Source organism: Heliangelus exortis, chromosome 2, assembly GCF_036169615.1.
Source record: "Heliangelus exortis chromosome 2, bHelExo1.hap1, whole genome shotgun sequence".
Taxonomy (NCBI): Eukaryota; Metazoa; Chordata; class Aves; order Apodiformes; family Trochilidae; genus Heliangelus; species Heliangelus exortis.
Genome location: NC_092423.1, coordinates 61295286 through 61320128, shown reverse-complemented (window position 1 = coordinate 61320128; position 24843 = coordinate 61295286). Strand labels below are relative to the sequence as shown.

General features: G+C 42.3%; 1 long non-coding RNA gene across 1 annotated transcript in view; it reads left to right on the top strand.

Moving 5' to 3' along the window:
• The first annotated feature begins 2809 nt into the window (after positions 1–2809).
• LOC139792659 (uncharacterized) overlaps positions 2810–24843 on the top strand; it is a 103365-nt gene continuing 81331 nt past the window's right edge. The window contains exon 1 of the long non-coding RNA XR_011724336.1: positions 2810–3017. This is a non-coding gene — a long non-coding RNA (uncharacterized lncRNA). The remainder of the gene's footprint in view (positions 3018–24843) is intronic.

The window sequence follows — 24843 nt, the reverse complement described above, 5'->3', positions numbered from 1 at the left end:
AGTCTAACCTATCAATTGTTTTATTTAATAAGGAATTTTTTTCCCCAGTAACACTGGGTGGGGGGAAGGCAGAGAAGAGAGACAGAGGGAAAAGTATTATATCACCCAATGGTTGTTCACTGTTGAAACAACTGGGTCATCCCAGAGAAATGGCTGCTTGGCTGAATTTGGACGTCTCCTGTACTGCTGAATGAGCAACCTCTGATCAAGGTTAAGACAAACCACTCTGTCCACACCACTTAGTCTCCAGTCTAGTGAATGCTCTCATGTTCTTAAGTGATGATAAAGTTTCAGTTCAAGCTTTATAGCTGGCTTGAACCTAGGATTGCTTTTAAGCCATCCCAGAAGCAGTCACTTCCAAGTGTCTGTGCACATGTGGGTGAATATGCTTCATGTATAACAGTGCTGGTGAGATTGTCACATGATGGGATGAAATGTTCTGAGATAGTTCAAGCTGCTGCAACATCAGCTTAGACTTTCCTCTAGGCATTAGGTGGGAGGACACTTCCATAGGGTATGTGGGAGGAAACCTTTGTGGTGTGGCTGGAGGATTGACCAGTTTGCAAAAAAGTGAGGGAAGAGTGGTCATGGAGGCTGGACGAGGGGGGAGTCTTGCTACCTTTTGAATTGCTGGCACCCACTGACATTGATGTCATGCCAAAAGTCTTTTACAAGGGCAAGTACCTGTTACTGGTACTTGCTGAGGGAATCCAGCACTGCCCACTCAGCTCTGTAGCAGCCATGGGGTGGTATACTCTCTCACCTTGCCTGCTGTATAATGATTTAGGGCTGAGCAACAATGAAAAAGAAAAGCTGAAGGGCCTGGTTCACCCTCTTTTCCTTCTCAGTGGGAAATTTACATTTATACAAGGCTCGAAGGATCAAGGGAGAATCCTGAAGTTGTGCCAAAACACCAGAATAAAGTTGTAATGCTCTGGTTTGGCAAAAGGTTGAAGAATCCTCCCTGTGGGCACATTGGGTGCATGTAGGATTGAAGGGGGCCATCATCCAGGCCCTGTAGATGTTTATTCTAGATGGTGACATGCTTGCCTGGCTTGTCCCTAGGCTGAGAGGATGACATGCCAACACTGCTGGTCTGGTAAGGCTTTTACAAAACCAGGCAGCTTCTTGAGGGCTCTGTGTGGTTTCCTCTGGAGCAATTCCTGCTGGCTGACCATGTCCTGGGGCCCGGGGAGGTGTGCAGCAATGGGGATGTCCACCCTACCCAGCTGCTCTAGAGGAAGGTGCTGTCATTGCCCTAAGTGACTGGAGTATGCTTCCTAGAAACCAAACATTTACCTGAAAATGATAGTGAGCTTCTGGCTCTGTCCTGTTGTCCCAGAAGCTGTTCTCTCTTCATATAGGAACTTTGCACTCTGTGGTGCTGCAGAGATGTCTTTGTTTGTAAGGAGATATCTTCATTGGTTAAATCACATTTACAGCTCTCTCCATTAGCTAAGACTGTTGTCAGTATTCTGGATTTCTAATATGCTTGACAAATTTCAGTTTGATTCTAGAGGTGATATGCAACACAAGATGCTATAAGCTCTGCAAGAAAGTCTTTGAAGATAATTATAGCTACCTTACCACAAAGAAGCTCTGAGGCTGATGGAAAAAAAAAACACCAAACCTTTTAATGCAGAGTTAAGATGACCCAGTTGTAGCAGAGACCTTTCCAAGTGGAAAATTCAAATCCAGGAAATAAAGAATCAAGGTACATGCCAATAAAACATTAACTCTTCCCCCTTGGAGCTGGCAGTGCTCACTGGGAATTATCTGCAACCACTCCAGCTGCAGTCACTGTGTTAGCTGGAGCAGTACTGAACGGTGGGAGGATTAGCTGGAGTTTGGCAGAGCTTGGAGGATAATAGGAAAAACATTCCAGGTGGGTAAGGAGAGAAGATGAATGCACATACCTCTATGTGTGTCTATGAATGCATAAAGGAAAACAGCACCTAGGTGCCAGAAGGAACCTGGGAATTTCACTGCAGGCAGCACTGAGATGCAGGAAGAAGACAAATAACTAGAAATGGGATTTTAATGGTGGCAAGGCGTAAGATAATATTGATTTACAGGTTTAGTGCTGGGTTGAGGTGCTGCTGTAGGCTATTTACCTGGGTGTAGGGTAGGTGTGTACAGCTTCCATTTGCTAAGGGACACATACGGTGCAGTTAGCATTAACACCAAGAAGGTGTTGGGTGCTGTTCCATGATAGTCATTGGTGGTCATCCTCTTTTCCTTATATCTACAAAATGTGTTATAGGGGAACTAAGGTTACGGGATAGTTGTACAGCTGAAATTTCTCATTTTCAAAGGATTGACTTATCCAGAGCAGAACATATTATTGGGCAGCCCAGACTTTCTGATTGCACAGATACTTGTCCGTGAGTTTCTGAGGTTTATTCAATAATAGTAGAAATGTGCTTCTTTTTGTTGTTGAAAACAGTGATGACTTAAGCAGTTGAAGTTAACGTATAGATTTTTACTTGATTTGTACATCACTAAAGAGGTAATAGGGTGTCTTCTGATTTAGTGATTTTGTTCTTTTTTGTGTATATAAATATATATATATATATAATTTTTTTAACCATTGCATGGAAGTTATAGTCAAGTTTTGAAACAGCTTTAGGCTAGCAGCAGAAGAAGGGAAGTCACATCTGTGCTCTGCCTCTCCAGGTCTTCAGTGCTTTCTCCTGTGGTGACTGCAGGTTGAGGTATCTCCATTTCCTTCCCCCTCCTCATTTCAGGCAAGATGTAAAATCTGTCTGTAACTTTGGCCTGGTCTCTTTGCCTTCCCTTGAGATGGCCCTCAGAAGTTGTATATTAAGTTCCCTTCTGACTTTCTCCTCTAAGCTGGGTTTCTGGATCTGCCACGTGACTGAATCCTGGCCCCCCTGGCCTCAATAAAGTGCTGTGGCTCCAGGTCTGACCATGTGCATCCTGTCCCACTGGAGTTCAACTCAGAGCAAGGTAGAGGTGTTTGCAGGTGGGGGCAAGAGGAGTTAACTTTCTGGCAGGTAAGAGGGGTCTGGACTGTCCTGGGTGCACAAGAGTCCATGATGCCCTTGCTTGGAGTCTGTCCCGGGCAGCCTTTAGGCAGGTGAGGGTTGCGGTGAGCTCCTGATAGTGGTGCCAGCACAGCCCTCTCTGTAGGTAGGGTCAGAGCTGGGATGTTTAAGCCCCAGGCTGTGTGTCTCGTAGAGACATCCAGAGTCACCTTTTCTCATTAGTCCCCACTTTGGATGACAAACAGAGGAATCGCAAATTCCCAGGTAGTCGGATTTGGCAGATTTCAGACTTCTTTGTCTACTCAACCTTTTAACAGGAAAGGCTTCTTGGCCTTTGTGAAAGCCAAACTGCCCCTCCACTGCAACAGAGACATCCAAACGTCTCCTTTTATCCTTGGTTTTTGACATGCCCACAATATTAGGAAACCGTAACAATGAGCGCTAGCAGTATTTGAAGAAGTAGCTAAAAAAAGCCCCTGGGAGAGAAGTGACTTATTAACAAGTCATGGGACTTTGGTATGCCTCAGGCAACATTTCCAAACTATTGCTCTCCAAATCAGTCGCTATAATTATACCACTTCCCAAACAGAAAAGAACAACATGGGAAATTCATCTAATGTAATATCACAGGTCTAAGCCTTGGAGCAGAAAAAAATGGGTTTTTGAAACATAATAGTAAAATAGGTGTGACTGCTGAATAGCGGGTCAAAGCAAACCCTCAGATGAGTAATTAATTCTTACTATCCTACTTGTTATATTTCATCCTTAGGTATTTAATTACACAGTTTTCCTTTCCTCCTGTCCTAACATACACCACAAGGCGATTTTTTTTCTTCGAGCCTTGGAAACAGTAAAACTTGAGTGCTTTATTGGAGCTGCTCTCCTAAAAAAAAAAACTTTGAAAGGTCTGAGCATTGTTAGGACCAGGCTTTGTAATTACAGCTCTGTCTGGAAGGTGCAAGATGGATGAGGATGTCCTTGTGCTGGGTGCTGTACCCTGTGTGTTAAATGAGGAACTTAGAAGCAGCAGAGAACTGCAGAAAGCCACTATCTTCTGTGCAACTTCCATCCCTTGATCAGCACTCAAGTCATCCTTTCAACTGGATTGGATGCAAGTTGCCATGGGGTGTTGCCATTACCAACTCCTATCTGAGGATGAGAAACTATGTTTTCTTTTCTGTTTTCAAGGATATATGCTGCCCCTGGGTTTCTAGCCCAGAAAAATAAGACACAAGTGCTTTCTTAAAAAAAACCCACACCATTCCCTGCCCGTTTAGGTGCTTACAATGTTCCTGTCATTTTAGTCTTCAAACGCCTACTATTCTAGTGAGTCAGCTGATAGCACTGTGCAAAGTAAATCTCTCTCAAGCATTTTTCTCCCTCTGCCTAATAGCTAATCTAATAATAGTTTGACTCCTACCACCATAATATCTCTCCTCGTAAGATGTGTAGGCTAAAGATTTAATCTCTTCCTTGGTGATCCAAAGCTCCTCAAAAGTAGTGTAATGGTGAATCAGGGCCCTGTGCTGCTAATTTGACACTCTACAGACCTTTACAGTCCTGCACGTGTCTCAGATTTGGCTTTAAATATTCAGCAAAAGCAACCAATCAGCTCTCCCCAGCCATGAACACTCCTCTCTCTCTCTCTCTCTTTTTTTTTTTTTTTTTTTTTCTTTTCCCTTTTTGTGTTAATGTTTTCCTTGTTAGTGTTTCTGCATGAGACATTTATTTATTTATTTATTTATTTATTTTCTGCTTTTACAGCAGCCCTAAATGATCTTCCTATTAGTACAGGAAGCTGGCAACAGTCAGTCTGCAGCCTTTGGATAGCCAACTAATTAAGGGGAAAGCAGGTGTGGATAGATCTATTGAGTCTATAAATAAGTGCCAAAAATTTAAGTTATTGGTCTGTGAGTGTTAGCAGGTGGAGCACTGTTTTTATAAATTCAGTGGAGAGAAAAAAAGGGCTAGGGGAAATGATTTTTTAGGGGTCATTATTTAAAAGCTCTTCAGAAATACAATATGTCTGTTCTAAAAAAAAAAAAAAAAAAAAAAAAAAAAAAAGTCATTGTCTTGTATGAGGTTACTCTTGAAGATAAATAAAGGTGGTGCTGGAGCTTTTACTTTCATTGACCTGGGCTGTGTGATGAACTGGATGTTCTGTAAAGAAATAATTCATATTCTTAGGCTGACAGTTAGAAACATAACTCACAAGTGACTACAGATGTTAGTGCCTATTGTTCCTTTGTGGTTCTGTTTATAAATAAACTTCCCTGCCTTCCATCAAATGCTCAAAATGTTCTGATCTGCAAAAAGCCTCTTCCTTCAGTGCTAAAGAAAAATACAGTCTATTGAACAAAATATTATGCAAGGGAGTTTGTGTCTAAGAATATATTCTCTCCTCACACTGATTTCTCCTCCTCTCCAATTTCTGTACTGGCTTTCTTCCTTTGTGCTGGATTTAGTAATTTATTCAAACACTTCTAACCAGGGGGTGTTTTCCACCAGGGTGCAGTGGCAAGAGACCACAAAAGCATTTCTCAACACATACAAAATACATTAAAACACTTTCAGGGTAGTATAACAGTGATAGAATAATGTCAGAATGAAAACATGTAGAACGGCCACCTACTTACTTGACTGGTTTCACTAATTTTGATCTGACTGATATAAAAGTCTTTTTCATGGATATGTATTAATCTTTTATGGGCTGTGTATAAATTTAAATACAAGCAGTAAATGAATGCTTATACTAAAGCTTGCATGTGTCAGTTTGGGAGAGGCAGAGTGAGAGGCAAAACCCAGCACTCAAAACATAATCTTTGCTAATATTTTAAAGCTCTGGGAGAATCTCATCAAGCTGACAGGTGCTGATCTGTGGTTATAAGAAAGGGTACTTGTGCTCAGAGGCACTGATAGTTTGAAGGGCTTTAATTTCTAAATGTGCATTTGAAATCAGAATGGGATGATTTTGCTTTTCCCCTTAGTGTCTCCCCCTTAAATACTTAAAGATGGAGGGGGAAGGGAAGGGTTTCCAGGTGAGATTGGTCATTATGGAGTGAATTTTGGCACTGAGTCCTGTTCTCAAGACACTCAGTGATGATGTGACCATGCACATGAGACCTCCTCTCTGCCTGCCAAGCTATAGGATGGTCTAGCTTGGAAAAGGGAATTGTTATAATTTGCCTTTTTCTCTTGATTCCTCTTTGTACAGATAATTAGATTTTCACTAGAGAAGGAACTAGAATTGGGTACCCAGCCTACCAAGCTCAGTGTTATTAATTAGTCTCTCTGTCTCTTAATTAATCTATACATATTCATTGAGAACTAGAACAGCTCCAACAGGAGAGGCTCAAGAAAAAACCCTTTCTCCAAATACCCTTCAGCCTACCTGCTGAAGCCTACAGCTATCTCCTGGTGGCTTAACATCTTTGAATCAGCTGGAGGGAAGATAAAAACTCTTTTGCCTCTAGGGCAAAAAAATCACAGTTTTCTTCTGCAGGGTGTCTGTGTATTGATCCCTACTTTTTATGTACTTTCATTGCAAGTGCCTTAAATACAAACTTTCTCAAATTGGAGCTGAAGAAAAGATTGGCTTGCATTTGCTTTCTAGGAAAAGTAAATCTGATTCTAAAAAGATGGTTTAGGTCAAGCTAAATATTCCCTTTCCATATACCAATAATTTTTATACAATATTTTTTTTTGTTTGATAGAGGAACAAGAAATCAACTATTGACATAATTTTACTGAGTTGCTTTCTAAAGCACTTGGACTCTACATGTTTTCCTGTATCATCCTTTTGAACACTTATGTTTTGTCACATATATAGTTATACAAAATTGTCACTAGAATAAAAATAATGATACTAGTAATAATAAAGAAGTCTTGAAGTTAAGTGGGTAAGTATTGGCTGAGAGTACCAACAGCATCCATCTTGCTGGAGAAAGCTGGCTATGAAATGGGTGCTAAAAATAAACCTCAACTTTAAAAGTCAGTTCTGACAGACCTGGGTCCTGCTTCTCTGAGTAACATAATTTGCCACAGTCTGTGGGCTGATGTTGCAGTAAATTAAGTTCCTGATGCTTATTGTTAATGAGTCACTAAATAAATACATCTGTATAAATTAGCTCACAATTTTCCTGTTGAAAAAATAAACAGTTTCGATTTCCTGTGTGAACAGCATGGCAAATATTATACACATATAGTTTTGCTAAATGCTGAAGATGATAACCTGTGGTAAGACAAAATGGTTATGAAAAGGTATGCAAGAGGTGGTGAGTGGTGGGATGGAGAACTTCAGCCATTGCTCCACATCCCACCAATCAGGAATGGTGCCATGCAAAGACACACAGGGGAATCAGTCTACAGATTTGGAGAATCAAGAATTCCAAGTCTTTAGACTTGGAATTGTCTTGTTTCAGATTGAGTGTATTCTGTGCCAGTCTGAATGAGAACAACAGCGACAAATCATGTACCCAGCAACAGCCTTCAAGACATCATTTGTGTTCCGATAGCCCAGGAGCCCGGGCCTCATGGCACTAGATTCTCTAGAAGAACAAAGCAGGAAGTGTTCCACACTTACAGTATTTCACAGCTCAAGTCTGAGAAGATGTAATAACATTTGGAAGGAAAATAATGAAACCAGCAATGAGGAGCTAGGTTTATGTAGGCCGGATATTTACTCAGTCACAGGAGATGATGCCTATGTTTCTCTTGTGTATTTTTCATCTACAGGTATGGTAATCCAGTGCTTTATAAGTTATTCAGTCTGAAAAAGACTCTACTACCCATTTTTCTGTGAAAATACCTCTACTCCTATTCAGCTGAAGATATGTGGAAAGAGATGTGAGTTTAATTCTTAGTCTGTGAGTTGGGTAGTGCATTTAGTTATGGAGCTGCACTTCAATACAGAGCATAATCCTGTCAGTCTTCCTAAAATGGCTGTTTGCATTAAGAGCTGGGTCATATCCAAGGGTTTTAAGGAGTTGCCTGTCTGCTGGCACTAGACATGTGACCTTATTGAAATGTCTCCTTCGATATCTAGAGGCTGCGATGTGTCACCCAGATACACATTTTTACCTTAACACTCACTCAACAGCAGCTCTCTGATGTGACAGTGCTTTTCTAAGGCATAGACACCCAAGGATATGGATGCCTGTGTAATGTTACTTCTGTTTGCCTAGCCGGTCTGATAAAATGAATATTCTCCCACAAAGTCATTATGTGAGTGGCTTATGATGGCATGCAGGAACGTGAGCTGCAGTGCTTATTCCACTAGAGGTACATGTGTCCCATGGATGTCCTGTTGCAGGCATATATTCTGGAGATAGCTGACTGTATGCAGCATGTGTAGAAGGCTGAGTGACTTGTGTTTAGTCTCAAGCAAGAGAGTCTGCAAAGGGCTAGGAAGAAAATGAGGGAAGCAGTACTCAGGGATGGTCTGACTTGTAGCATGAGGAGGGGAAATGACCAACATAATAAACCTAAAGAATACTATGCAACTTGGAGGGTGATTTTGTTGGCTCCTTTGGGTTGGAGATGCCTTCAAAAGCAACTGGCAAATCCTTATGTCCGCTCAATACTATTCTATATGGGTGGGGTTTTTTAGGCACACATATGTGAGATTTTTATGCAGCCAACTTCTGTCTCCCCTGCCATCAGACATGGTCCCTGCTTGTTGCACAAAGTGCCATGGTTCCCCATCCTCTTTGTGTCTCAGGAAGCTACGTGCAGCTGGTCAACCTGATATAGAATTTACTGGCTGGCTGCCAGCCCAGGGAGCACATAAACCCTGCTAGAGGATGCACTTCTCAGGATCCACCAGTGACAGAGGAACAACCATAGAGGCAAATGCCACATCTGTATGCTTGTGGATCTTGTGTGCTGTGGGAGGAAAAAGTCAAATGATGTACAGAAAGCACAGAATGAATTAGTGAGCCAGCTATGCTGTGGCAAATCTTTATCTGACCAGGGGTAAACAGAAAGAGGAGGGTTACTTAAGCTTGACATTCTTAAAAAAATTATGCTTCTCTGAAAGTTTATTTTATAATGAAAACATAATTACAAAGTTGTTTATTCTGCACATGAGGGTGCACATATACAGACATGTGCTCGTATATATACTTGCACGTGGTCTACACATGCCTGACCCAAGTCCATGTGATTCTGCAGAGTGGTGTGCAGCCTTGTACTGGCTGGAGGGCTTGTAAACTCTTTCATGTTGCATCAGAAGTATTTGCAGAGGTTATCTTTTACCCAGCAAGGTTAATACCTCCAGGATCATGCTGTGTTCAAGGGAAAGAAAGGAAGTCCTCCAAGTTGCAATCTAGGGCAGCAAAGGTAGACTTTTTTTCTGGTAATTTCCCTGCGGGAGAGCTTCCCTCTCAACAGTGAGGGTCAAGACCACTATGAGCCTGAGTGAATACTGTTCATAGGCAAACGCAAGCTAGGAGAGACCAAATTGTGGTTTTATGTTTGGGTTTTTTTTTTCTTCGGTCACCTTTCCTCTTTTTTTTTTTTTTTTTTTTTTTTTTTTTTTTTTTTTTAAAAAACAAAAACAAAACAAAACAAAAACCATATTACTTTAAAGTTAAGCTTCTAAACTTGAGCTTCAATGTTGAAACTGAAAGCCTTGGTTTCAGTGAGAGCAGCTCCCCTCTCTCCTCCCAGCCACCAGCAGCAGGACCCAGAGGGGTGACTTGCTTGTGGCAGGGTGATCAGGGGTCCTGAGGCTGCACCATCCTGGTTTCCTCCTTGATCTGCTCTAAGCTCCAGCTCCATTTCACAGCTCTTTATGGAAATGGGACAGTCTTGGTCTCTTTCTCAAATGATAATGCAATCCAGACATGAATTGGCAGAAATGTCATGAGACTTCTCATTCTTGCGTATTTCCAGTGTGAATGTGCTCAAAATATCCTGAGAAAGGCAGCCTTGGCTTTTTTTCTGATGAACTGACACTGACCTGATAGTTTATTGTGGTTTCTTCCCCAAAAGATATAGGGAGGAAACTGAAAGATCCTTTTCCCATCCCTAGCTTGTTTTCCATCTGTACTAATACTGAAAACTATTATTTTTCCACACTGTGGTTTTATAATTGCTGCTTCATCAAAATACTTACAATTGAACACCTCTATAAACATATTTTAATATTAATTTAAAACCTGTCTACTTCTGAACCGTGTGTAATATACGTTTCAGGAGGCTTAGTGCACCAGGCAGGAGAAGAAAATAAGAAATTTAGTATAGTTCTCAGAATACAAATTTGGAGGGGGACCTTCCTCTCTCAAAATAAAGGCAGCCTAGGATGACTTATCTTCTTTAGTATTGGCACCTATATTTACTGGCCAGAGTTGGGCAGAGTGAATAGCTACCACTATTCTGTTTGTGCCTTGAGACAACACAACCCTGTTTCTCAAGTCTCAGGCAGTGATTCCTGATATGTCCTGAAGGATGGAGAGAGAGAAGGTGTTTCACTGGCTTTCCCCAGCTATGTTTCCATATGCAAAAGGGATTATTGATGTGGCATGAGGAGAGCCACTGGGAAAAAGGCTCTGCTCTGAAGATGGACTGGGGTAAAGTACCTTGTTTTCTGAATCCTCTAACAGCTGGGCAACGTGAGTATTTGACTTAGTGAGCACTGTTGTTGTGGCTATATGGTGATAGACCTTAACACAGATCCTGGCCACCACCAAGGGGGTCCTTTTTTTCAGTCCCAAAACCAGAATGGCAGTATTTCAGACCACATATATCCATAATTTTTTGGAAGACGTCAGGTAGGAGATGCCGGAAGGCTGCACCTGCTGCTTTTTTCCCAGGTGGTTGCTGTTGTGCAGCTGCATCTGCTGTTTGCTCAGCTGTTGGCCTGACTCCTCTCCTCCAGGACCAGGCAATTCTGGTTTCTGAATGCTGATCTTCAGCACCTGGCCACTAAGACATCAGGGTAGATAAGGCTGTAGGTGCTGCTCAGAGAGGAGCTTGGAAAGCAGCTTTCTTCCAGTTTTCACCTTTGCCAAACACTTCCCAATGGCAGTGGCGTGTGTGTCACCTATGGAGGGATGAGCTGTGCTCTCCATTGCTGAAGGTGTGGGGAGAAGCAGGTGAGACTCATCATGCTGATTTTGGGTTGGTGGCCATGTTAAGCTAGTAATTCATGTATGTCTGATATGAAGTCCAATGTGTCACTCAGTCAAGCACATCTCTGTTTTTAAGAAAAGATCCTCTTAGATATGTTGGCAATGCCTAGCAGTGGTTCTTCACAGGGAGTTGACCTGCTGCATGGTTAGAAGGGCAAAAAGCACAGTCAGTACCAAAGCAGCAAAAGCATTCTACTGGTAAAATATCATAGCATGGCAGGCACATCACAAATCAGTACTACAGACTTGTTTGAAATATAGCGTGTAGAAATATTTACAGGCCATGGAGACTCAGAAATATTGCTGGCTTGGTTGAGGGAATCAATATATGAGGGTAATTACAAAATTCTGCCTTCTTCTGAAGCAAAAAGTATAGATTCCCATCCCACCTTAATGGCAGTTAACTCAGACTTTCATAAAATTTCACTGAAACCAACAGCAAGTTCAAGGAGTTTCTGTTCCTTGACTGGGCTACCTAACTGAAGACAGTGTCAGGTTTCAAAAATGGGTCCCTTGGTTCTAGTTATTTTAAAGGAAAAAAACAAACCCCAAAAAAGCTGGAAAGGAGAAAAACTCTGAGCTGATAAATGATTAGAGAAAGAAATATTTAAAATGCAGAACACTTAAAAATTCTAAAAACAGTTTCAACTTTTTATCTAGATCTAGGTTTGGTTCTGGAAATTCAGGGATCAAAATAATGCATATACTTTAGTGTTTCTTTTTTCTTTGGATTTCTGTAGGTCCGATTTAGTTTTCCTTGTGCTAAAGTAGATGCAGGGAAGATAATGCTGCTTGATGTTAATGAGTGGATTTTTTTTTTCTGTCTTATTACTGAGGTGTGAGATAATATGTGATCTGACACATATGTTGGAAAGAACCCATTTAATTCTTGGGAAGCAGAGGGCACCTCATCCCAGAACTAACCTTACGTAGTAAGGTGGAGCCAGAGCAGAGGCAGACTGGCCTTGGCTGCTTCAATTGCTAAAGCTCTTTAAAACCTTGCAGTAACATGGTCTATGGCTGCTGACTGGTTAGGTGCAGGTCAGGATTCATGAAGCTGTCTCTGGTCCCATAGACACAGAAGAACATAAAGAAGAGCAGGTTTATGCCTTTTACATTGTTCTGATTTTCTGGATCAGGGAAAAGGTGGACTTAACATCTCCTCTGAGATAAGCAAATGTGGGTTTTAGCCAGTATACATGAGAAAGTAATGTTTATTGAGTAGATTAGTCTGAGATTAATGGTGTCCCAGCATCTCCGGCTTCCCTGATGGGGTGTGATGTGATCTTGTGATTAAACCATGTCATTAAGCTTAGAGGGGAGTCGGGTGTCTCCTTCTGCAGGTGCTACTGATCCCACAAAGGTGCTGGTGCTGCTGTGTGGGTCCATGCCACAAGGCATGAGGAGAGATCTCTGGGTCCCTCTAGGAGAGGTGGTGCTAGTGCTTCCCACAGTGGAAGGATCTTCAGAGAACCTTCTTCCAGCAGCTCTGTCACTCTGGCACTTGATCCACCTTGACACTCTTGACAATTCAGCAGAGGCTGCAGGGAGGATACTTACCAGCAAGTGCTCTGATGCTGCCCAGCCAAGATGGCACTGCTGGCTTGATCCAAATTGTGCCTTAACAGAGCATTTTGAAGTGAAACCATCTCCAAGGGGTGCAAAAGCCAAAGCTGTAAGGTGGAGAGCCTTTAGAAGAGAGGGTGTGAGTTGTGGGCATGTGATTCACCATGTCTTTTTAGATGGTAGTTGAATGAAGAGAAGTTACAGCAGAACCTGTGGGTTTGCAAGCAGCCACAGAGGAAGAGCCAAAAAATCTGGAGGAAGCAGAATCTGAGCTTCTGCTAGCACCAGAGACCAGTCGACCCAGCCCAAGCATATTGTTACTGTTTTATTAAAAGGGTTGATTTGGAGAATGTTGTGTTTGCAATTCAGCATCATGCCTTGGGGCCTTGATTTCAAGCCTTTATTTATATGCTTAATTGTTGCTATGGAAATTCAATATTTAAAGAGGTAATTATTGCTGATCTTGTTGCATGTGTCCATTTCTGATGTCCAGCTGTTAGCTCTTTAGCTCCAGTCTAGCAGATTAATTACTACTATTGATTACTTTGAGCTTCTCTCTTCACACCTGCAGTCTGTGTAATTAGCCAGTGGCCTCCTCTGAAAATTAGGAGCAGTTTCATTTTGGCACCTTGCCATTTCTCAGCCATGTGCAATACACCAATGAACAAAAGCAAATCTATTTTAAACAGAGATATCTGGGCAATGAACCCTTTGTATTTTTCAGCTATCTGCAGATAACTCAAATTACTCTGTTAGCAAATATTGCACCTAATTGGAAGACCACTGATAGTGAAAAATAAATACATTCCAAACCACTGGTATTTGTGGTTTATTTTCACTGTCCACTAGTTGGTCAATTCTGTCCTGTTTTTTTGAAGTTCATCCATCCATAGTGATTTTTGCATTAAATGACACCCAGCTATGTGACCACAGTCACCTCTCTTGACCTGCTTTCCTGAGTTGGAGTTGTCCTTTCTCTGTTGCTTGCATGAGAGGTTTCCTGCCCTTCTTTCTGGATGGTACCAGGGCGCGTCAGAGAAACATTAAAGTAGAGATATAGGAGGCTGTGTCTGTACCCAGGAGACAGTCATCCATCCTCCCTCTTTTGAAACACTGTGCTCATCTCTGACCATTTGCTGTTTTCCAGTGGGTACCCAAGGACCATGACCTTAGAAAGAAAGGTCTGTTCTGAATTTCCCTCCCTTTGCACATCATGGAGACAAAGACTGATAGTCTGAAGGCTTTGTTCTAAGAAATAAAACGTGCTTCTTTTGCCAGTGGGGTCGTGGTTTCCTCCTCCCAAAAAAGAAATTTTCTTTATGTAAACAGTGCTGCTAAGGTAAGTTCATGCTAACACTGGAATTTCAACACAAGCCATGCATTGGGTAAGTGAAGGGTGAACTCTTATCTTTGCTCTCTCTAGGCGAGCATCCAGTCTAGATTTATAGCAGACCAAGGACAGGCCACAAGCACAATACGGGTGGCCTGTGAATTGAAGTGTGCAGAGAAATTCAGTGTTCAGGAACTAACTTTCATATTAATGCTGCATGGCTGGGCACTCTCCACAAATCAGCAGCTTAATGCACCATGCATGGTTCAGGGTGGTGAGTCTCCAGAGTCAAGGCAGCAATGAAGGTGTACTCCGCTTCACAGGTCAACCACCACCCTAAAAGTTGTTGTGAAGTTCTGTGGAAGAGAAGGGATTCATCTCCTTTCTGGTTGGGTAAACTAGTTGCTTTAGACTTTTGTACAGCACCGGCCTCCAGACCAGAAGGTCCCCAGCTGGAATCTCATCACCGCCACTGTTTCTAGATTAAATTCTAAATTGTGTACTGTCATTTGGAGGCCTTCTGTGCAGGGTCTCACTGAGTCACCAGTTATTAGGAATGCCTCCCATTATCACAGCCCTAAAAGCTATTTGAACAGAAGCCTAATGTGGCTGTGATTTCCAAGGACCATTTGCTGTTATTGCAGCTCTGCTTTGCTGTGAGTGAGAAACAAACTAAAGTTGCTTTCAGATCACATGAAAGGGAGGGACAGGGAAGCAGTGGAGCTGAAGTGACATTCAGGCTGCCAACAAATGAAAATTCACCAAAAATAAACTATTTTTTTATTAACTGGAGCAGGGTCATTTCTACTGCAAGAAGAGAAACAGATTAATTTTCTTCAAGCACATACATTCCCAGGATTTTGTAACTCTTCTTGGTTTTGTAAGTAGCTGCAAAAAGTAGTTGCTGGAGAAGTACACAGAGTCTATGCACTGCCTTACCCTATGGGCCAGAGGGACCTTCTCTTCTGTAGAAGAGGAGAACACAGCAGAAAGGCAAATGGCTGGTGTCTGGAAGAGATAGGCAGTATCTTGTGTGCACAGAGTGGGAAACTACAAGCATAAATATTATTCTGAAGGCACACAGATGCCTGTAAGAAGTCTATATAATGTAGCAGAGTTTGGAGTCTGAGAAATCGTTCAAGGGCTGGATTTCAGAGCAGTCTTGATTCTACTTTATTACTGACTCTTTATAAGACTTCTTAGCCCTAAGTTCCCTCCATAAAATGAAAGAGGAATTTTGCCTGAAGAAGGGTTGATTAAGGTACTAGTAAAATAGGCCTTTCATAAAGAATTTTAGAAGTTCTCTTGTATCTACAGCTAAACGTGCTACGAACAGCTCGCTCCTGTTTAGGAGCACTGACGTGAAATGGCATTGGTCCATTACAGCTAGTGGTGCTAGGTTTGGTGCTGGTTGAATATATGGCCAAATATTTGTATTAGTCCTAGGTAATACAGTTGTATACACAGTTCAGCCCTGGCTCTCCCTTAATCTAGCCTAGCACTGGGGTTTTTGGCAAGCATGAGGGGCTACATCAGAACCTATTTAGAGTATGAGGTGCCAGACATCTTCTTCGTATCAATGGTCTGCAGCCAGCCACGCTTGCAGAAGGACAGACGGCTGGCAAGGGAGAAGACAACTGAAAGCTGGGAGCATTAGAGGAAGGCAGTGGTGCTGCCAGCTATTTGTCTTCCCTGTTCCCAGCTGGATATGTCCCATTTAAGATGCTGCTGTAGTGTCTCCAATAAACAGATCAGTAAGTGGGGAAGAGATTACAACTAGCTTTGAGGTAATGAATAGGTGGCCAGGCAGAGGAGAAAGCAAATGTTTATGCATCCATGCTATGTGTCCAAGTGCTCACAGCACTTCTATGTGGCAGAGGATGAAGTACAGGGATGCTTTCATGACTGGCTTACTGAACTTGGAAACCTCTGAAACTTAGGGCTGAAGTTTCAAAGAATTCAAGGCAGCCAAATCCCACCTACTTTGGGCAGAAATCACAGTCTCTGGCCAGTGTGAGGTGCAGAAAGGCCACTCCTGCCATCTTTGTCCCCTGGGATCCAAGAGTAGCAACTGATCCAATTCTGTTGTGAATTAGCAACCCAGTCCAGAAAAAGTCAGGTCTGCAAGTACAGTAGAGCCAACATGAGAACCAGCTGCCTATGGTATATGTTTTAAATGACCTACAGGCACTGCTTTTACCTAACCAAGATGAGCCTGGGACAGCTTGCTTCCACCCACACAAAGAGCTTGATTCTCACAGCTTGAGGTTCAAGTGAGGTGGTCATTCCCATATTCATGATGAGGCAGACCTACCACGTCTTACAGTCTGTGCCCATGGTCAGGGCCAGCAAGCTAAGTAAAAGTTGTGACAGACTGGAAAACTTCTGGAGAAATTGCATTCCTCATGGAGAAAGGTAAGGCCACTGGTAACACTCTTTATGGCCTGCAGTTAAGTGAAGAAATGCTTTTTCTACAGGTGGTGACTAAAGCTGTTATTAAAGGTAATGAGTGTCTCACTCATCCTGAAATTCCTAAAGTAAGTTTGCTCAACAAACCATTCAAATGCACCTACTGACATAATCAAAAACTTCTGAGTGCCCTGTACAGGAGGCTCTGAATACAGACACGTGAGGTTGCTGTCTGTATCTTCAAGTGTGCAAACAGTCTGATGTGTTGCTGTGTCTAGAGTGTCAAAGATTTTACTATCACCCTGTCTGAGATGTTTCATCATTCAATTTCTCATCATTGTTGCAGCTTTTTTACTCCTTTTACTGGACTGTGGGGAACTTCCTCCTGCCATCCTACACTTACGTGGACCTCAGCACAGTTCAGACTTAAGTCCTTCCAATATGAAAGTAGTAAACAGGAATAAGTGCATGAGGTGTGTATGCTATCAGAAAAGTGAGGTGCTCACAGCTGGCAAGCTGTGTATCAAAGGTTTGTGGATCTGAAATGCCATTTATTTCTTACCTGTTTGTCTCAGTGCACTGACTTTATTCATATGCCAGGTGTTGCATTTGGCCTTTGGCATCAGCCTATGCAACCATCACTGACTTAATCTAAAGCTGTGCTAAATGTCGAATTTTCCTTTCCCTGGAATTTAAGTTGTTTCAATTGGCATACATATGATTCTTCTCCTACCCAATGACATCCAGTGGTTGCACTTTGTCTATTGTCAGTCTGGAGTTTTCCTTTTGCCAGGTACAGCTGGGAGCTGTTTTTGAGCCCTGGTGTATTTTTTTTTCACTAGCCCCATAGGAATTTGTTGCCACTGCTGGAGGACACATCTGGAAGTGCAGAGCACTTGGGATAGGCTTCAAGCTATGATCTGCATTTGAAGAGCTTGTTATGTCCTGCTTCTATGTGGCACCAGCTCAGGAAACCCTACCAACCTGCTGCCTTTAAGGAGCAGGCTGAAGGAGCTGGTGGCATCCTCTGCCTCAGGCTGCTCCTGCTGCACTCCATCTGCCTTGCTTAGCTGGAGCATTTATTTGTGGAAAGCCCTCCTGACAGGAAATACTCTGACTGTAATGAAGTTTCCACAGAGATTAATACGACTTCTCCCAAAACCACAGTACTGACTTCTGTGTCTAATTGTTTCCAGCCTCTTAGGTAGAGGGGCTGATGTAACCAAACTGTCTCTTGGTGTCCATTACTTACTAATTTGACTTCTGCATTGTTTATAAGCTAAGGAAATGACATGGTCTTGCAAGCATGCTAGGAAATTCAGGACAATCTGGGTTCCTTGCGTGACTAGATGTCTTCAGAAGGCATTTGAAATCCTTGTAATATCCTTGGGATATAAAACCCCTTTCTTGAGAGCCCTTATTTTATGGATCATACTTTTACCTCTCTGAATGTAAATATGTGAACATGTGTATGCATGTGTCTGTGTGCATGGTGAGAGATTTTTGTCCCTAAATAGGAAAAACATGGGTTGGCCTGTGTCATCATGAGCCTGTGCATCCCATCTGCAGTATCAGCTCTCATCCTAATGAGCTGAAGCTACATTAGCAAAATCCCAGGCAGATAAATTGACTTTAAACCTTGGTTTGATGATCCTACTAAGACATTCAATTAATTCTATTTTGCTACAAGCTAATTTATGACTTCGTGTTTATTTCCAAAAAAATGTTGAATGTACAAATCAGTAGGAGACAAAGTAATGAATTATTCTACCTTCCTTGATGTTCTTGTCTTCACACTTCACTACTGGAAGAATGGAAGAGGAAATATGAAAGAAATGTCTTTTGATGTATGAAATGTGGGTATTTTCTCATACTGAGCTGTGTCTAACTGGTGTAAACACATAATCAAGCCCTCTAGGAGATGCTAATTAGTGCAGTAAATGTTAGTTTATTAATTGCCATTACGTTTCTCTTTGTTTCACCAGTGAATGTGTCTTTTCAGGAGAACAGATTTGATATAGTGTGTCTGTAGAATTTGTTTGTGTTCATGTTCTGTGATGAATTAACAGCAGTCAGTGCAACTGGCATTTCTGTAACGGAGTCCACAAAGTTCATGGACTTCTGTGTGATCTGAGAAGAAAAACAACACAAAAAAAAAAGCCCTAGAGGATTTGATAACAATTTTCTGCTCCATCTCACTACTTGGTGTGTTTTTAATGAGCCCTCCAAAAGCACAGGTAGTAAAACTTTCCCTTTTTGATGTGGCAGAATACACGGCCAAGACATACTGCAGGAGAGGTACTTCAAAGGCAAACAGCCATCGAATACAATTACATTAGGTGAGGCTGCTGGGTATAATTGAGTTCCTTCTGTCCTTGGAAAGTGATAGAAGACAGTCCCTTAACAATTCCCCCTTCCTGCTACTCCAGCTTGTTACTATAAATCAATACGTTCTCTGCGATGTTCACATTTGTAAACTATAGCATTATCACATGCTACATCACCTGTGCTGGGTACAGTAGACCCAGATTATGCCTACTGGTAGATAATAAAGGGTCAGGTGAACAAGCCCCCAGTATGGAGCAGCAGCAGCACGGGCTATGGAGAGGGCAGAAGGAGCACCTACTGCTCTTCCAGGCTGGAATCTTTCCCCTCTGTTTACGTGGCCGATTACTGCTTGAAGTGCCCTTGTAGGGAGGTGCTGGTGCTCCTGGAAAGCAGTGGAGTGGGTTGTGTGTGTCGAAGGAGTTTGGTGTCTCATGAGGACCGAGGGGCAAAGTGAATTTTCTGGGGATGGATTTAGAAGCACGGCTTGACCAAGCTCTCAGGACGTACTTTTTGACTTGGTATAGGGAGAAAGGCTCTGCATGTTTTTGATCACTTTGCTTGTGAAGCCAAAACATAGGAGGTTTGCTTCTTCTGTGTGGAACTTGAGCTTTTGTTGTGTTTTCATGGACTTTGGTTAAAACAAACCAAAGCCGAGATAACCCTGCATACTCCTTCCCCTGTAAGATCAGCTCTACAAAGCCTTATGGAACAGTATGAAACAATTAATATCTTTCACCCAGGCATTTGAAAATGCTTTTTTGCTTTTTCATTGTTTTCTTCAATTATTTGCCCAGAGATGTTTTAGTAGGCCACTGAAAATCTGAGGCTAGAATGCATATTTTATTTTTATCCTTGAGAGTAAGGTTGGTTTGTGACCTCTTTGAACAGCTTGAGTCCCTAACTCTGTTCAAGGCAGCCTGTAGTTTACATTATTATACAAATAATGACAATCCCATGACAGAAACTTCTGGCTTGGATGTCTCTGGATGTCTTTTCAAGAGGCAGGATCCTTCTTGCCTCTTTCCACTAAGGCACAGATCTTGCTTCTGCGCTTCATTTGCTGCAGACATCAAAGGCAGACATGGCTGACTCTCTTCTGGGACTCTGCGTTGCAGCAGTGGGTGTTGCTGCCGCAGGTCTTAATTAACATTAAGTCATTGATTTATTTTCTGATGATAAATTATCATAAATAACATATAAAGATGTAGTTCTGTTCTGATTGAAGCACTGCATTAGAAGGTTCTGTCCGAATGTTTGCATGATGAGTGACAAGAAAAAATATATTGGAGCACCTTTTATTTTCCAGATTGGGAAGACGTAAAAAAAAAATTGCCATTGTTTTGTTCAGTGTATTCATCAGAGCTTGGGTGAAATGCCACCTATTAGTGGGGGGGCTTTTTGCTGGACTCTGGTAGCAGAAGCATGATGGAGGATGGGCCTAGTTTAGAAATTTGCTAGAAATCTGGAGACAAAAACTGCCTTGTCCTCTGAGACACGCTCCATATATGCAGAATCTATCCGAATAAATGAGCCCCTTACTTAACTGGGAACGTACTGTATATTCCATCTGCAGACTGAATGATTGCTCCATTTCAAGCCTCCTGACTCCCATGGAGCCATCTGGTACACGCTAGTTTGTACGAATAGGTGAGGATTCCTGCTAACACAACAGCCTTCAACTAGGCAGAGTGCTGATATTTAGCACTCTGCTTCACATCTGCGCGCAAAGCCGTAACAAAAACTCCCACACTTTCCGTGTTTAATATTTAAATGAACCTTGCTTTTTCTCCTAGAAAGCCAGTTGGGACAGGAACAATTAATGCAATTACATCAGAAAATGGGTTGAGCTATTAATACATCCGCTAAGCAGAAATTTAATGTTATGTGGAGTTCTGAATATTTTCCACCCATTGCTTGTTTAGGGCTGAGCAGGGAACAGGGTGGGACAGGAAAGGAAGGTATGTGTTATGTAGACATTTTTATATCACTTTGAGATATTGTCAGAAAATTAAGCTAATTAGTATATTTCATGTCTGTAAGCTGCAGTGGGCTGGTCATGAGACTTATCAATAGGTATGTAAAGGTTGTGTCAGTTTTGGCTGCCCACCTATGCCCAAGATGTCCTTATGGGATTGGCAGTCTGTGGCAAAAGGACGTGAAGAAGGTGCTTGGTGGTAGCTGAATAGTTCCAAATGGTTTTGAGGGGAGTGGACAGGATGATGTGAACAGGGAAGCAAGGAAAGTGGGCTAAAAACCAAAGGCTGCCTGTATACTCACACTCTGGCACTCAGATGCACGAATGTATTTAAGACACCTAACACATAGCCAGAGAGACCTGGGTGCTCTTTGGCAATTTAAAACTAGTAAAATGACATTAGATCCCCCTCCTCTCCCAAACACTGCTCAGAATTCCATAGGGGAAGGAGGCCAGGAGGACTTCCCAGCTCCTGCATGGGATGTACAGCCGTCCTGGACTGAACAGTGGTGACCCTGGTGCCTCTGGAGCTTTTAAGGAGGTCTCAGCTCAGAAAAGTCCCACCACATCTTGCAGAATATAGATTACTTAAGAGTTTTGTTTAGCCTGGGACTTGCACCTGTAGCAGACACCTGTCTGACTTTGGTTTGACCGATTTATTTAATTATTAATTTCTGCATGGGAAATAATGGTGGGTCTTTCCAATAAAAGTATAAATATATATATATATTATTATTTTTTTCAGCCATTCAAGCTAGCTCAGGATTCTGATGCATCCTGACTAAACGAGAGGCAGTGTGAATAGTGCAAAGGCTTGTTGTTCCCTTGTTATGTGGCAAATCCATGGTTTACCAGTGCAGGAGGGGGTCTGTGCCGATTCTCGCAATTCACATCAGTGCAACCTCACTTTGTTTTAGTAAATGTTGCCACTCAGACGTGGGATCGCTTACACACTGAGATCTGTGCTCACATGTCTATTGCAAGCCTGCTAAAAACAGCTGTAAGGAGCTCCCTTTGTCTGGTTGGGGTTCTTCACTTAAGTGCTTGTGGTGCCTGATTAAATTAGTAATCAGAGATATAGTCATGCTATTTTGTGACTCTGAGAGCCTTGATTGTGGATTATATTTACACACTGCAATTTCTTTCTAAATGGAGCTCTTTGTATTCAAGGACTTGAAGAGTCTTTCAGCCTGTGATAAAATCCAGTTTGCTCCATAGACTCGTTCTTGCAGTGGTGCCAAGCTCTTGGTCAGGCATGCTGTGTAAAACAGCTTTTCATTTGCACAATAAATACGACTATGTAAAAGTTCATGTGTGGTGCAGCAGTTTTGCTGACCCTTTACACTGAGAAAATGTATGATGGTGGAATGACAGATGTACTGAATGCCTTCATGTCTTCCTGCCTCAGAACAATGGTTTCCTTTCTTGTCAAAACAGGGGATGGCTTGAACCAAAGCCATATAAATGGTAACAATAAACTGTGGTATTTAAAATGGCTGCATTGATCCAAACCCTGTGGCTTTCCCCTGCTCAAAACAATAGGGCTGGAAAGTCAGCCAGCTCTTACAGCATATTTTGTTGTGTTTAAAACCCACAATGAGTGCTAAGATGGTGGCTCTGTCCCATGCATGTAGGTAGCAGGGGCAGGCAGGAGACCTGACTCCTTTGCTGGTTTTGAGACTCCAGAGCCCTTCAGATAGCCCTACAGGAGAACCCTTTAGGTGGGGAAGTCCCTGTTTGAAGTTTTTGCCTATTCTGTTTAGAACAGGGACAGGTTACCTGATCTCCTGCACCAGTGCAGCTGCATTCCCTTGCTAAAAGGTGCATGGAAAATCAGAAGGACCTTGCCCACCATGATGAGGGGCTCCAAAATGGGGGAAACCTGGAGACAATCTGTGCTCTGAATCAGCTCAGGGTGAACTTTCATCCCTTAGGTCTCTCTTTAGGTTTGAAACATCTCGGGAAGGTTTTTTTTCTTTTTTATTGGTTTCTTTGCTTTGCTCTTTTTATTTCTGCTGGAAACTGATTAGTTCTTATGAAAAAAAAATCTTGCTTCTTCCTCTGGTCATGTTTGATTCAAGCTCTCTGGAAAATTTCTGATCAGCTTCAGGGGGTGAAATTTATTTGAATATCTTACATTGATACTAACATGAATTGCCTGTTTACCAATGTATTAGTGGGACTTAGAACACATAATTCTCTTCCTTTCTTTGCTCCCCTCCTGCAGCAGCACTTTAAATCTCTGTGCCACAATTTCCCTTCTCCCCATTACTTGCTTTCTCTATAAAAATTCATTGGAACTAGATTTTTATTCTTTCTTTGTGATAGGAAGTAGAACTCAGGTCTCACTTGGGTCTTTGTATTGTGTTAATGAAAATAATACCCAATTAATGGAGTACCTTTAATGATTATTTTGAGCTATCCTACCAGCTACAGTAGACACTGAGCTTACTAGGATGATGAAACCTTTGGATGAATTAACAGACCAGATGAACAGATACAATGCACACACTTCTAACAAAATTAATTCTTTCCAGAAAATGATACTACCATCTTCCAGATTGTTGGAATGGTGCTGCATACTGGCATTTTCCTTCTGCCACAGATAGATCCAAGTCACCTCCCAGTGCACTGAAGAGTCCTATAAAATAGCAAATGCATTGGGAATGCCCCTAGAGTGAATCCTCTTTGAGTCCAGGGAGTTTCTGTTCAAACAGATGGAACTGCATTTGCCTTTTGTATTTTCTCTTCCATCCTAGATGAGGCTACAAGCTTGTTGAAGAGCCCTTGAAGGAAAACAGTCTGAACTGGTGGAAAAAACCCACCCTTGCATAATAGCAATTATAGTCACTGTAGCATCATGCCTCTAATGAGGTTCATATCCCCATCATATCTCCTGGGTGCTTAGTGAAGAGCATCACTAGAGTGACGTAAGACATGAGCATGATGGCATCCCTCTGAACAGCCTTCAGTGGCTCCATGCCTCCTCACCATAGCTGCAGGGGAAGTCTGGGCCATGGGCCCTGGTCCCAGCTTGAGATAGTGCAGGGATCTGCCAGCATAAAGGCAACCATTGGAGGCATGTGTGCCTCCAGAGCCAGTCCTGGGGGGATATAAAGAGGCACACTCAAACATGGAGAAGATGGGGTACTCTCCAGGCAGGCTGGAACTTGCCAGGAGCATAATTTAACAGCAGGCTTCATCTAACTGCAATATGCTGTATCCAGTCCTGCCTTGGTAACACTCAAACCAGCCTTTGTTCTTCAACAACTATCTAAATACATCGTTTATTGTACCTGGTTTTGCCACTAGTTCTTTTTGTTAAATGGTGTTTAGTGACCTCACCTTTTGTAGAAGAAACGTGACTGTTTTAGGATTTGGTCTCTGTTAAGTGTTTAATTTTAGCTCCACCTGAGCTTGGCTCAATGTCCCTTGCATCACAGGAGCTACAGGTTACCCTCCAGCCCAATTTACGTACATCTAAGTATGGTGCATCTGTGCAATCCCACCCAGCTCTTTCCTTGGTATATATAGCCTAGCAGTGATCTTGAAGAAGTCTGTTCCCAGGGGCTCTCTGTGTTGTTCAGTGTTAATGGTAAGTCATAAAATCTTAGCCCAGGCTTCCTCCTGGGCCTGAGTGCCTCCACTGGCATCCTGCTGCTCTTGCCCCAGGCATCTCCGCTTCATGCATTCAAGTGCTTTTATTTTCTGTGTCTGGGCAAATGGGACTCACCTGGTTCAACTGCCAAGCTAAGTCAACAAAATAATCTTGAATCTCTATGAAAATTTCTCCTATTCAGCTGCAGTGACTGCAATAGTGCTCCCCTCTCCAAAATGTTAGCATCTTCTCTTCCCCTGACACCAGAGAAGTCCCCAAACCCTCTAAACCATCAGTGCAGGAGTTAAAACGGTGACTGCCTTTGCTGTTTCCACAGGTATACTTCTTACATGATGGTTAATGAGCTTTTTGAGGGCCTTATTACTATGCCAGTAGAACTGCTTGGTGGCTTGTGTGGCATGGATGAAGTGGGACTAAAATTGTGACCCCAAAAGTTGAAAGGAATACAGTTACTGGGTGTTTGTTAGTTCCATCTC